Genomic DNA, 15,671 nt, shown 5'->3' with positions numbered 1-15,671 from the left:
ACATTTTGCTCATGCGAATTTAATGTATGTATTAGCGGAACAAATGAATATAGTTAGTTCGACAGCTTCGCCATGATTAACCCTCTAGTGCCCAAATTAATTTTTAGACGGACTTCGAAAAAATCACTATGAAGCTTTATAAACATTTTTTAATTTCTTATTCAAGCTTTTTAGAAGTTCAACTTAAGACCGTCTAAGGGCGGCACTGGGCACTAGAGGGTTAATGAATGTCAGCGATCAACGTGAGTATAAACTGCCTTCGCATTTCCTAATAGCCCATAATAACCCTGTGTTAAAAAAAAATCTATTCTGTTTCTCATTCGTTATTATAAAGTTTAAAAATTTTTATTTTTTCCTTCATGCATATTACTTGCTTGAGACTTCATATCAACAACATGTGCTTTTCATATTGATACATATGATTATACTGTCGCGCATAGCATGTCACTCCCATTTGCATTTCAGCAAGCCGAGAAAAACGCGTTTTTGTGTGATTTCATTACTTCTTGTGAGATGGGACAATATGATTGGATGTTTTCCCGAATTTTTTCAGAACAAAGTAATTGAGTCCATCTATTGTTACGAGACTATGCATAGCTGGCTACCATTTACACGTATCAACTCAATTTTAGTGAAAATGCAAATGGAACTGACTTGCTATGCGCGTCAGTATAAGTGATGCAACTATTTCAAAAGAAAATAAAAACATACTAGTTCGAAGAGGATTAATGAAATAATTATAATATATGTCAGTTATTTTGTTGATAGAATAGCATAGAATAACAAAAATTTTGATTGTATGTTTCGCATATTCTAATGGTAAATTTAACATTTCTCAATAGTCAGCAAATTATTTCAGGTCAGCAAATATATAGGGTAGTTTGGGGTAATTTGGACCCCTAGGGTGAAATGGACAGGTGTTTTATCTTGGAAAGTATTACTTTTATGGGCTCCATGTACTACTTCATCCTTTCCTTAAACTACTAAACCCTACCTAACATAAAAATTTCATGGTTTGCGGTGATAGGTGCACCGCAGTGCCAATGTGAACAAAGGAAACATCAAAATTTGATTTTGCTGTTAAACTTACAGCAAAATCAACTTTTGATGTTTCCTTTGTTCACATACGCTCGTGTACAGTCAGGTTTTTTTACGCAGTTTTTTTATACGCGGATTTTTTTACGCAGATTTTTTAATTAACGCGGTTTTTCACGCGAATTTTTGAATTACCGCGGTTTTATGAGAACTTCTTCTTTAATGTTTTTAGTCTAATCACCTTCGCGTAAAAGACTACACGATTACGATAACAAAGTGGAAAAACAGTGAGAGAAATTGTGTTTTTTGTAAGGCGCCATATTTGGGGTGAAATGGACAGTTTTTTTGGGGTTATATGGTCAGATGAGTTTGGAGTAAATTCTTTTGTCGGACTGATGCCGCGGGCATACAAAAACGAACGACGGTATACAAAGGATGAACTGTGAAAAGTATTGCAGGCAATCCGAGATAAATCATCCGTACACAAAGTGTTTTCTTAGCTGGTCCATTTCACCCCAAACGATTTTTTCATGTCCGAAAATCATTATTTTTAATTTTGTTATTTTTTTTTTTATTTTGACCTCAATATCATGACGTTTTCGTGTAAAAACATAGAAAACAGGCCAATATTACTATAATACGTTACGTTTATGGGATAGGAAACACAGGCTACGAAATACAGTACAGTAGTTTTCCTTAGGGGGTCCAAATTACCCCAAGCTACCCTGTATCCCTTCATTCCGCTACTTCGCATGCACGTGGGGTAAAATATAAACTACACATAACTATATAATAGTTTTAGTTTAGTTTTACAATTTACTCAAACATTCCCTGTCACAGATGAGAATAACAATAAAATAGCCACTGTCTGAAAACCATCGTGGCGTTCAAGAAGAATTTGGTGAAATTACTGATTATTACTAGGTTATTATTCTCACACAACACAAGTTTCACCTGAAGCAAGCAAGAGTTTTTAAACGTTTGACATAGTAATAAGAATTCAGTAGTACGAAAAAATCAAAGTAATTTCAGATATTGCTTTCCAGCAACCTTTTCTTAAATTCGTTTATTTTCCATGGGCCTGAGATTTCTGGCACCAAAATAGCTTCCTGTGCGATGCCAGATTGAAATTCGAACTTAGACCGACAGGGTTAGTTGTGAGTGCATTATGCCACACCATAACCATCGATACACCAAGTCGCCAATAATGTGGTGTGGATGGTAGAAACGTTCCCAACTACACAAGGCCGACGCATGTCCGGTATCCTTTACGATAGATAGGTACAACAGCTAAGCTTTCACAAAATGATGATGATGATGATGATGGTCCCACCTCTTACCCCTACAAAGGTTTGAGAAAGACGATTTATCTACAAGATAATTATTATAAAACAATTAAACCAGATAAGCAAACAAAACGAACTGGTTTTCATCACAGATATAAATTTCTCCACAATTGATCCAATGCTTTGCAGCGATTCAAATAGAGAAAATATTCGTCAAAAATCAAGTAATTCATCGACAAAGCGTTGTCGGTATCAATTTATTTGCAACTGTCAGCCAAAAGACATTAATTGCATCTGAGTTAAGCCAACATCCAGTGTAATCATCCACAAAGTCGATACAATCCCGACGAGGCCATTCCTGCCGTGATAAGCAAGCAAAGCACAAGTCCAGCTGTCAACTTCGATGTGATTTATAAGAGAGCCCCCACCTAGGGAAGTCGAAAATATTTCCAACTCGAAAATATCCTAGACCGGCTAGGAAACCAATGTCCAATGACAACCAACAGAACTCAAATCGTTCCGATTACTCTGACGAGTATCTTGATAATGTCAAAATAATATAATAAAGGTATTCTCCATCTCAAATGATTAAATTTCTAAATTCAGTCCTTCATATCTGATCATCGCGCGCGATTTTCAAACCTTCGTAGACTACTCTTTTTTATTTTATACTACATCAATAATTACAAAATCCATCATCACCCTCGTGACGAACATAATAGTTTTTCAGTGCTACCATATTCCTTTAAAAAGCTATATAAGCAGAGTCCACAGAGATCATCCGTTACAAGAACTTCGTCAATTACAGTTTAGCTAAATTAAAAAAAATTAAATAACTGCTTAAAATTCAGCTTTGACGTGTGAAATGCATAGTCTCTTGAATTCTGATAGCGTCGCCGTACGTCTGATGTGTCTAGGCATCGAATTGTATACATTTATTCCTTTAAAGAACAATGAATTTTGTGAAGCACTAGTTAAAAAATGTGGTGTTCTAATTTCTCCCGCATTTCTTGTGTTATATCTATGGATGTCACTTCCTCTAACAATTCGATCACACAAATATCGGGGCAGCAATCCATTAGCTACTTTAAAAATGAACACCATTGTCAGAAAAACAATTCGTTGCTTCACCGATAGCCATTGCAAAGCGTCAAGCATCAAGGACGAGGAAGTGTATCTATTGCATCTCAAAATCAACCGCATTATTTTATTTTGCAAACGCTGCAATCTCGATATTTGTGTTTCATTTGCCAAAAATAAAATGGAAGTGCAAAAGTCTAAATGAGGAGAGATGATTGATTTATAGAGATGAATCTTGCTGAAAGTATTCAACTCCTTTTTCAAACGACAGAGGATTCCATATTTCTTGGCAATTTTCTTGATGACATTATCAATGTGAACATTGAACTTTAGCTTGTCATCAATAATCACGCCAAGATATTTGATCTCACTCACGCGATCGATTGTCTCACCATCAATTTCAACTGAGACATTTTCATTTACACGGTTTCGCGAAATAATCATGAATTTTGTTTTGTTGGTATTCAATTTTAGCTGTTTGAATTTCAACCATCCGCTCAGCGATCGCAAATCTTTGTTTAAATGCAATATGGCTTCTTCGAGATTTTTAGCTGCAATGAACAATACTGTGTCATCAGCAAAAAGATTTATGTCACAAAAACGTAAGACTCTTCTCATATCATTAATGTACATAATAAACAAAATAGGCCCTAATACACTTCCCTGAGGTACACCAAGAGTGTTCCTTATGGGATCAGAGGTAAAATCATTGAAAATAGTCCTTTGAGTTCTGTCACACAAGTAGTTTTCAAACCATTTGTATGCAGTACTCGTAATTCCAAAGCGCTTTATAGTTTGTAACAATAAGGGCCTAGAAATCGTTTCAAAAGCGCGTTTAAGATCCAAAAACACCGCAACAATAGTATCCTTACGCTCAATGTTTTCTTTCCATTTTGCTAACACCAAATTCAATGCAGTTTCACAAGAATGGCCTTCCCGATATCCTGATTGTTCTGGTATCAGCAAACCGTTAGAGTTCAAATATTGTAACAGTTGGCCTTTTACAGCAAGTTCTAAGATTTTCTCTAAAGTGTGCAACATATTGATAGGACGAAACTCTTCGGCTTTAATCGTCCCAGCAACTTTTTGTATCGGAATCACTAACGACTCCTTCCAAATTTGTGGCACGTGCCCCGTTTGTAATGATTCGTTTATAAGGCCAAGTAGATCGTGCCCAATAACATGAAAACAATCTTGAATAACTCTAGCATTAACGTTATCAATTCCAGCCGTTTTATGAAGAGAAAAACATATGTTTTTGAGTTGTTCTAGTGTAAGTTGGTGAAAGCTTTCAAAACTACAATTAACATTATACGGCCGTTTTATTTCATTCGGTTCATTAACCAATTCAATTGATTTATTGATCAATGAAACACTTTCGATGAAATAATCATTGAACTTACTTGCAATTGTTGCTTCAGAATGTTCTTCAATGCCATCAAAAGTTATGGACCGCGGATTAAAATTGCAAGGTTTCAGTAATGACTTCAGTATTCTCCATAACTCTTTGCTGTTGTTTTTATGTTGATCTATTTTCCCCTGTATATATTCGCTCCGTGTTTTGTTCAGAGATTGTGAATATATATTCCTAGCAACTGTATAATTGTACCAATCATTATCATTTGTTGTTCTACAAAACTTCTTGTACAATTTGTCTCTTTTTCGCCTGAGGCGCAAAAGATTTAGATTGTACCAGTTGTTCGAGTTCTTAACAACAACATTCTTTTGTTTGACTAACTGATTAGTACGGTTTTTTTAAACATTGTTCAAAATAGTTGCTTTATCATCAAGGGTACGAGATAGGGAAAAGTCCAAGTTTCTTGCAACAAGCTCCGAAACCTTTCGTTTCGAGTAATTTTTCCAGCACTTAAATTTCACTTGATTTATTTTACTTCCCGTACCACAATTATTTATAACAATCGTTTCATGATCGGTAACTTTTAAATTGGGACTCACCATTGCAGAAACGGAGTCAAAATTAGTATAAACGTGGTCAATCAAAGTCCTACTATGTCTGGAAATACGGGTATACTCATTGATTATTTGTTTCAAATTGCAAAATTCGGCTAAGCGCTTCAAATGATTTGAATTGAGGTTATCGCGCCAATTCATGTTAAAATCTCCGGTAATAAGGTTAAATTTACTACAATCCACAAAAACTTCGAACCAAGTTTCCAAAATCTCCATAAAACGCTGGTCACTTGAACTGGGAGAATGATAAACAACACCATAATTACCCATCTTCATGCCACCTTCCACCGTAATGCCCAAGAACCAGTTTCCATCAATTGCTTCGTTGTGGCGAAGATTGAATCGAATTGATTCCTGTGCATAAATAGCAACACCGCCAGTGTGTCTGGAATGCGAGCAACAAGCAGCTATTTTGTATCCCGGTATAGAGTATTGGTCGAACGCATCAATATCTACAATGTGAGTTTCTGATAAAAATACCAAAAATGGACGCTTTTCCTCTACAATCTGTCGCAAAGCAACGTAGTTTGTAGATAACCCTGCAATATTCAAATACATCATATCGAATTGATTCACATTCCACTTGGAACTTGGTTGCTATTTATCGAAACGCAGGCTGCTTTTTTTTTGCTCATACAATTTCTTGTAAACTGAGCATTCCGAGCTAGATGCTGCGTGGTTAACGTCCAAATTCATTTTGCGTTCTTTATTAAATTTTAAACAGTTAATGCATTTCGATACAGTGGAAGAACATTCAGATGTCTTGTGTTGCCCGCTACACAAGGAGCACTTTTCATCGTTTTTACATTCTGTGCTCTTGTGCCCAAATTCTCCACATTTGAAGCATCTCAAAATGTTAATCGCTGGAATGATGTGGCACCGATCCCACCCAACATTCACTTTTTTCGCGGTCAACAAACTATTATACGACTTTTTATCGACTTCAATTACCACGTTGAACTTGTTATATTTGAAACGTGGATTTTCGTACATACTAATAACCTTGATACTATCGATAGAAACCGCCTCGTTTTGACTCTTTAAAAGGTCAATGAAGGCGTCAGGAGAATACTGATCACTCATACCCATTACTTTTAATCTTGGCACCGGGGGAACGGGTACAACAGCTGTGTAGCTTTCACCAAGGTTGTTTTCAATACCACTTTTCACGATCTCTATGTTATCATTTGTTGCACACTCAACAATAACTGAGCCATCTTTCCCGTTTCTAAAGTTACTTATTTTGTGGGTCTTCGGATCTAAATTCGACTTTAAAAATTCCCTTGTAGCTTCACTACTCTGGGAGGACTCTTTTGGCTTGATCACAATGACTGGACCAGCCTTACGTTTTTTTATATTACCACGAACTACACTCGCAAAAGTTAAAACTTCTGTTTCGTTATTCGCGCAATTACCATCTTCATTTAATTTACGTTTTTTAGTCTTTTTTGCCACATTCCGATTCAAACTATCAGAATCCGACACATTATTGCCCATTTCAACTAACTCCTGTCTACGTTTATTTTCTAAAAATGAACTAGTCATAATATCCATTTTTCCACTAATAAATTTATCAAAATCATCGCCTCTTTGCTTTAGAGTACTGATTATATTTAAGCTCATTTCTTCCATCCCGCTCTTTAACGCGTTGCCTATCTGAGCAGTAATGTTGTTTTGAATATCTGCAACCAAACTTGAAATCTGTTTGATCTCCTGTCTTAGTGCATCAACATCCAAAACTGAAACATTCTGCTCGTCACAACTCTGAACTGATAGACAGTCGTTGCATTTAAACAGAACATTATCGCTTGCATTGATTAATTTCACTGAGGGTCCACTTATTCCACCGCAGCGAGAGTGAAATCTCCCTCCGCAGCGAAAACAGCAAACGAGATCGTTAATCAAGACAATACATTTACACTTTACACATTCCATTTCAGCCTTACACAGTGGACGCTACGTACGGCGTCGCACAGGCAACAGAGACAATAGAAAAAAAAAACAGCACCAAACAAACCAGCTCACACCGCAGTGAGTGGCGGAAAGAAATAACAAATTTATATCAAAACAGGTAGTAGTTACTACTGCACTTCTACTTATCCTGATTGAGATCCTTAATAGGTACACTTTGGAATCACAATTTCCACTGTATACACACAATTTCACACGTAAATTAGTTTGAAAATTTCACAGCACGCAATAAATAAACTATGATGTTCGCCATTACAAAGAATTATTACAAAAAGAAAGAAAAATATTTTCTATAGGCGTACAACACATTGACTGCAACAAAATCGCAGTGACTGTTCGTGCATGTACGCGAGCAGCAAAATATATCAAAATTATAACATGTCTTAATATTTTGTTACGAACTGTTTTTATGTCAACTTTTGTTCTAAACTTGTTTTCGTTAATAGTTGAAATATAAAAAATCTCATCAAGTTTATGTATTATGTGATTATTATCAATTACAGCAAATTCTGTTAGATTTTCTGCAGAAAAAGATTAAAATTAGTTAAAATGATTCTTATAAATTTTGTTATAAATACAATATCAATACAGATTTTGCTTCAATCGTGTTATTTAAATTTATTTTATGTCTAAACAGGCTTTTCTCAAAATGCATAAATCATTATTTAGTTCATTTCGCGTCGATCACTCGACAGAAACGGGCGTGCAAAGTGGTCGTTCTATTACAATCCGGTCCGTGTGTACGAATAGCCAAACAAAAGAGTGTATTATTCAAGGCCATCAGTTGACAGTCGAGTCCGTGTCGCTGTGCTGAGTGATCTCACACCCGGCTCACTGCTGGTGGCTGTATTGGTGCTGCTGTACTGGTGCTGCTGGCTGCTTTGGGTGCAGCTTCGAACGATCGGACAACCACTGCTGGAAGGAAGAAGTAAATAGGTACGTGTTCTTGTCGGCGCTAGTTCGCTAGTGCGCTACATTTAGCGCGATGGATATAGATCCCTCGCCTCCCGTGCCACCATCCCCGAACCCCCCTGACCCTGACCCTTCTGTTACCCCCTCCGCTGTTCATTCTCCAGTCCCCCCTCGCCCCAGGCTTTACCCGGACGGATCTCAACAGGGCAGCTATACTGTTTATTTTCGTCCAAAGGCAAGAGTGAATTCAAAGCGATTAAACATACTGCAAATTTCAAAAGACCTGACGAAGGGGTACAAGGCCGTGACCGAAATTTCCAAGTTCCGACCTAACAAGCTCCGTGTCGTGGTCAGTGATCTGGCACAGGCCAATGCTATCGCTTGCTCTGAGCTCTTCACACGCGAGTATCGCGTTTACATACCCGCACGAGACGTGGAGATCGACGGTGTCATAACCGATTCGAGTCTGTCTGTCGAGTGTATCCTAAAAAGCGCAACCGGTTGCTTCAAAAATACCGAAACACAGGCGAAGATTTTGGATTGTAAGCAATTGTGGTCCATGTCTCTCGTCGGCGGTAAAAAAGTTTACACTCCGTCAGACTCGTTTCGCGTTACGTTTGCCGGATCTGCACTCCCTAGCCACGTCTCGATCGACCGGGTTCGTCTGCCTGTGCGATTGTATGTACCCCGTGTTATGAATTGCACTAATTGCAAGCAGTTAGGCCACACAGCCGCCTACTGCTGCAATAAGGCACGATGTAGCAAGTGTGGGGAGACTCATGCGGAAGATTCTTGCAGTGTTAATGCTGAAAAATGTATTCACTGTGGGGGAAAACCAGCATGAGCTCTCCACATGCCCGGTGTACATGCAGCGCAGAGATAAAATCAAGCGGTCACTTAAGGAGCGTTCAAAGCGTTCTTACGCTGAGATGCTGAAGAAGACCGTGACCACTTCTACCATAACATCGAACCCCTTTGATCTGTTGCCCTCCGATTAAACCGATTCTGACGATTCATCAGCGGGAACATCTTATGCCAATCCTGGGGAGTCTAGGAAGAGGAAAAATGTTTCTTCTCCTAAACTTCCCCGTAAAGGTCCTAAGATTTCCCAAAGTGTAATGAAAAGTACGAACAAACCAAACAGTGCTGCGGAAAAACCGAAGCAAACTCCTCCTGGGCTTGCAAATTTAAAGTCCCAGAAGGAGTTCCCAGCACTGCCAGGAACATCTAAAACCCCAGTTGTTCCTTTTGCACATCCAGTTGATGAAACAAACTCTGGATTAGTGAAATTTTCTGACATTGTGGACTGGATTTTTGAAAATTTCAATATACCCGATCCAATTAAAATTTTTCTTACAGCATTCCTCCCAACAGTTAGATCATTTTTGAAGCAGTTGACTGCCCAATGGCCCCTCCTTGCAGCGATTGTATCCTTCGATGCCTAATTCAACTGCGTATATGAAGGATTCTATCTCTGTCTTACAGTGGAATTGTAGAAGTATTTTACCAAAAATTGATTCGTTTAAAGTTTTGATAAATAAAAACAAATGCGATGCATTTTCCCTTTGTGAAACTTGGCTTACTTCAAATATTGATCTCAACTTCCATGATTTTAATATCATTCGCCTTGATCGAGACACCCCATATGGAGGAGTACTTTTAGGGATTAAAAAGTGCTATTCTTTCCATCGTATTAACCTCCCCTCGATTCCAGGCATCGAAGTTGTCGCATGTCAAATGACAATACAAGGTAAAGAGCTTTGTATTGCCTCAATATATATTCCTCCCAGAGCACAGGTTGGGCAACGGCTGCTCTTTGATTTAATAGAACTTCTTCCCTCGCCACGTTTGATTTTGGGAGACTTCAACTCTCATGGCGTGGCTTGGGGTTCCCCATACAATGATAACCGCTCCTCTTTAATCTATAACCTTTGCGATGACTTCGACATGACTATTTTAAACAACGGTGAAATGACACGTATCCCGAAACCTCCAGCGCGCCCAAGCGCTTTGGATCTATCCTTATGTTCGACGTCGCTACGGTTGGATTGCACATGGAAGGTAATCCTTGATCCTCACGGTAGCGACCATTTGCCTATTCTTATTTCAATTAATAACGGGTCGACTCGCATGCGACCAATTGACATTCCGTATGACCTCACACGGAATGTCGATTGGAAGTTATACGAGGAAATGATTTCAAAAGCGGTCGAGTCGATTCAACATCATCCACCACTTGAAGAATACAACCTCCTCGCGGGCTTGATTCTCGACGCCGCGTTGCAAGCCCAAACGAAGAAATATCCCGGGGTAACGATCAAAGAACGGCCTCCCACTCCATGGTGGGACCAAGAGTGCTCCGATGTCTACACGCAAAGATCCGACGCGTTTTTGGCCTACCAGAAGGGAGGTATACCTGGCGACTATTTACGGTATTCGGAGCTTAATACCAAGCTTAAAAGTTTGGCTAAAGCAAAGAAACGCGGATATTGGCGTCGGTTCGTGAACGAGACGTCGAGGGAGACATCGATGAGCACTCTTTGGAACACAGCCCGAAGAATGCGGAATCACGTAACGGTCAACGAAAGCGAGGAGTCTTCAAGTCGGTGGATATTTGATTTTGCCAGGAAAGTATGTCCGGACTCTGTTCCTGAGCAAAACATTGTTCGCGATGCGTCTCCGGGCCACGACGCGATAGAATCACCTTTTACGATGGCAGAATTTTCAGTTGCCCTCCTGTCCTGTAACAATAACGCGCCTGGGTTAGATAGAATCAAATTCAACTTGTTGAAGAATCTACCCGGCAATGCCAAGAGGCGCTTGTTGAACTTGTTCAATAAGTTCCTGGAGCAAAACATTGTACCGCAGGATTGGAGGCAAGTGAAGGTGATCGCCATCCAAAAACCAGGGAAACCAGCTTCCAGATCCAGATCACAACTCTTATAGACCGATTGCAATGCTATCCTGTATCCGGAAATTGATGGAAAAAATGATACTCCGTCGTTTAGACCATTGGGTCGAATCAAATGGTCTACTATCAGATACTCAATTTGGCTTCCGCCGTGCCAAAGGGACGAATGATTGTCTTGCGTTGCTTTCAACAGATATTCAGCTGGCGTATGCTCGCAAAGAACAAATGGCGTCTGCGCTCTTGGACATTAAGGGGGCTTTTGATTCCGTTTCTATTGACATTCTTTCGGGTAAACTTCACCGACAAGGATTTTCTCCAATTTTGAACAATTTTTTGCACAATTTGTTGTCCGAAAAGCACATGCATTTTACGCACGGCGATTTGGCAACTTTTCGCATTAGCTACATGGGTCTTCCCCAGGGCTCATGTTCAAGCCCCCTTCTTTACAACTTTTATGTAAATGACATCGACGAATGTCTGGCAAATTCATGCACGATAAGACAACTTGCAGACGACAGTGTAATCTCTGTTACAGGAGCCAAAGCTGCCGATTTGCAAGGACCATTGCAAGATACCTTGGACAATTTGTCTGCTTGGGCTTTACAGCTAGGTATCGAATTCTCTCCGGAGAAGACTGAGATAGTAGTTTTTTCTAGGAAGCATGAACCTGCTCAGCTTCAAACACAATTAATGGGTAAAACGATTTCTCAGGTTTCGGTACACAAATATCTTGGTGTCTGGTTCGACTCTAAAAGCACCTGGGGTTGTCACGTGAGGTATCTGATGAAAAAATGTCAACAAAGAGTGAATTTTCTTCGTACAATAACCGGACAATGGTGGGGAGCCCACCCAGGAGACCTTATAAGGCTTTACCAAACAACGATATTGTCTGTCATTGAGTACGGGTGTTTCTGCTTCCGCTCCGCAGCAAACACACATTTGATCAAACTGGAGCGAATACAATATCGTTGTTTGCGTATCGCCTTGGGTTGCATGCAATCGACCCATACGATGAGTTTGGAGATCTTAGCTGGAGTACTACCATTGAAAACCCGCTTCTGGAGCCTGTCTTCTCGTATTCTAATCAAATGTGAGGTCTTGAACCGTCCCGTGATTGAAAATTTTGAAAGGTTAATCGAACTTAATTCTCAAACCCGTTTTATGACATTGTATTTCAATCACATGTCCCAAAATATTAACCCTTCTTCGAATATTCCAAATCGTGTCGACTTATCAAATACTTCTGATTCTACTGTGTTTTTCGATACAACCATGATAGAAGAAACTCGTGGAATCCCGGATCATTTACGCGTGCAGCAGATCCCTAAAATTTTTTCCAATAAATATCGAAACATCAACTGCGACAATATGTACTACACTGACGGATCACTTCTTGATGGGTCCACTGGCTTCGGTATCTTCAATAACAATTTAACCGTCTCCCATAAGCTCGATAATCCTGCTTCTGTTTACGTCGCAGAATTAGCTGCAATTCAGTACACCCTAGGGATTATCGAAAAAATGCCCACGGACCATTATTTCATCTTTACGGACAGTCTTAGTTCCATTGAGGCTCTCCGATCGATGAAAGATGTTAAGCACTCTCCGTATTTCCTGGGGAAAATACGGGAACATCTGAGTGCTTTATCCGAAAAATCTACTCAGATTACCTTAGCGTGGGTCCCTTCTCACTGCTCGATACCGGGTAATGAGAAAGCGGACTATTTGGCTAAGGTGGGCGCAACAAACGGTGATATTTATGTAAGACCAATTGCCTTTAATGAATTTTTCGCATTTGTACGTCAGAATACGATCATCAGTTGGCAAAATTCTTGGACCAAGGGGGAACTGGGAAGGTGGTTACATTCCATAATCCCCAAGGTATCGACAAACCCGTGGTTCAAGGGGATGGATGTAGGTCGGGATTTCATTTGCGTGATGTCCCGGCTTATGTCCAATCACTATAGATTTGACGCGCATCTCCGTCGTGTTGGGCTCGGGGAGAGTGGTATCTGTGCCTGTACACCGTGACGCCAGGTCTAGATTAATAGCTTCCCTGCAGGCCGAAGGTAGGCAGCCGGCTGTTCCTGTTCGTGATGTCTTGGCGAGCCGTGACCTATCCTGCATGTCCCTTATATACGTTTTCCTGGAATCCATCCACGCCCCAGTTTAGTCCTATCCCCTTCCGCCTACATCCAACCAAACGACAAGAACACGTTAAGACCCCGGATCCGGAAACAGCAATCAGACCCGCACGATACTCTCAAGGCCCGATGGAAACAACCCAATATGCCAGTCCGTAATATCTTGGCCCAGCAGCGGAACAAATTTAATATGCTGCTTACCTATGGCAATGAAAACCATCAAACAGCAAACCTGTGCTTTTAATGCAAAATATTCTAGCTTTAAGTTAGATTTAGTTTCAGCTCGTAGTCGGCAGCGAGGATAAAAAATTTGCTTTTAGTTATTAAGATACTTTAGAAAGTAAGCTACCAGATATAATTGGCGCCGTTAAACATTGAATTGTATTTGTGCCGTGTCAAATAAACTATAGATGAAGAAAAAAAAAATTATTTAGTTCATAACAAACAAAAAACAAGATATGTTATAATCCTGATATATTTCGATAACTCAGGAAGTTTTCATTCAATGCGACTGAAAAACAGTTTACGAAAATGAATAAACGTTACAACGGTAGTAATCCACCCAGTTAACAAAGCAGTTACTAAATTTATATGAGCATGTAAATTAATTATATTGACATAGAATTTCCAATGTATATAAAATTGAAAATTTTCTAATCTGAAAAGATACCGACGTATATCACTCAAAGCAGTTCGGTATCTTAGATGTATGAAATAGAGTATTTGATTTCATTGTTTTTCCTTGTCTTAAGAAACTTTATCAAACATTCAAGTGTATGATAACAGAATTCGATATAATTCTGTACCTATGATTATTTTAGTATATCTAAAATGCTACAGAGTTTGTTATTTGTATCAAGTTCAGATTTATTAATGTTTGCCATTTGTTATCATCGTTTAATCGGATACTAATGAATCTTCTCACCTATTTTCAAACTAATAATAATAACTACTTTAGCGATAGTTTTTGTTTGTTGTACGCGTAGATTAATAATACGGTAATGGGGGCCTCTTATTTCTGACATGATCTAAACGATTCACTAGTGTATGTATTATAATGATAAACACTTGACTTGATCTAGACTTTATAAAAGCTACTGCATTACCGCGTAATTCCCCACATCATCATCTTAAGATTATCTCCTGAAAATGTAGTTTTCATGAGTCATGAAATGCCGGTAAAATTGAAGGTTGTGACCCAATTGTGACTGCGACATACATTATACAGCCAGTCAACATCGAAACAAAGTCTTCAAGTGGGAAAATGTGATTCCAATATAAACTGAATAATGCATGCCAATAAACACCGACTTTATAATAATCAAGAAAATGAAAAATGTATAAAAATATCAGATAAACGTTGCAATAAAATTGAAACTGGAACAAATCTCGATTCACATTGATGTGAGAACTATTACCTTCAAATGTATTCAAGATAAAACCACAAATTCACAAGTTTAAAAATATAATTTTCGGTGGCTTTTATCAAATAAAATCCTATCAGTGATTTATTTTCAAACGTTCGCTTATCGTTTATTACTTTATTCCTTATCTAGCTGTTCACTAATCAATTCAAAATTTTCTATTTCGAGCAGCAACATTTAAACTTGCGCACAGCTCAACTCACATTAATTAGGAGAGTTTCATGCGAATATTCTGAACATATTTGCATGAAGAATTTTCTACTGTTACTCTGTTTATTCGAGAAATTCAGGAAGATTTAAATTAAGTACATTTTATTCAACCACCGATCGTTAAAGCTCATAAATACGATCAATGATATTGTCATTGTGTAACTCATTTAATGATAAACCGCCCAAACTATGGGTTAATGCCTTCAACTAAGGTGAACTTTGCTCGTTGAAATTCACAATATTGCGCGTTCTACTCGAGTGCTCCCGTCCAGATAGCACTTGCCTGTGCAGGTCACATCAACTTCACTTCTAAAGCGCGTTCACTGTACTAAACTGATCGCTTGCTAAACTTACTTCTGCTCTGGTTAGGTACAGTACAAAACACGACTGCGACCCCGTACTCGCCCAAATCCTACCTCGAACTGAACTGGGTGATTTCCTGCTTTCATTATCAGTTTTGTACTGACCGGCTAGTTGTATGTACTAAAAAAATGCATCGTGAGAGGTCGGCTGTTTACGGTTGACGGTCCAGCCGTTGTTTTCACGCTCTTTCTTGAACATCGAGGCTTTTTCGCATGCGCATGACTGTGGTAAAGGTTCTCTCCGGCATTGCACCAGAGAGGCCAGCTGGCCGGTCGGTCTTTTCTGAGCACTAGAATTATCAGTGGATCTAGTGTACCGTACAACTATGGCGTCTGTACGTTATCATTGCACGCTTTTTGTTTAT

The 15,671-nt window shown here is 39.0% G+C and overlaps 1 protein-coding gene across 3 annotated transcripts in view; it reads right to left on the bottom strand.

Annotated features, from left to right (window-relative positions):
- Positions 1–15,382, bottom strand: part of LOC129726755 (cytochrome b5-related protein-like) — a 34,589-nt gene extending 19,207 nt beyond the window's left edge. Inside the window, exon 1 of one of the 3 annotated variants that reach the window (XM_055683818.1) lies at positions 15,299–15,382. The gene's annotated coding sequence lies outside the window, so the exon portion shown is untranslated. Of the gene's footprint in view, positions 1–15,223 lie in introns of all 3 variants that reach the window. The other 2 variants (XM_055683820.1, XM_055683819.1) reach the window with 2 other exon arrangements.
- Between the last annotated feature and the right edge of the window lie 289 nt (positions 15,383–15,671).

The sequence above is a fragment of the Wyeomyia smithii genome, chromosome 3, assembly GCF_029784165.1.
Source record: "Wyeomyia smithii strain HCP4-BCI-WySm-NY-G18 chromosome 3, ASM2978416v1, whole genome shotgun sequence".
Lineage (NCBI taxonomy): Eukaryota > Metazoa > Arthropoda > Insecta > Diptera > Culicidae > Wyeomyia > Wyeomyia smithii.
Note: the sequence above shows the minus strand (reverse complement) of the source record. Positions and strands in the feature narration are given on the sequence as shown.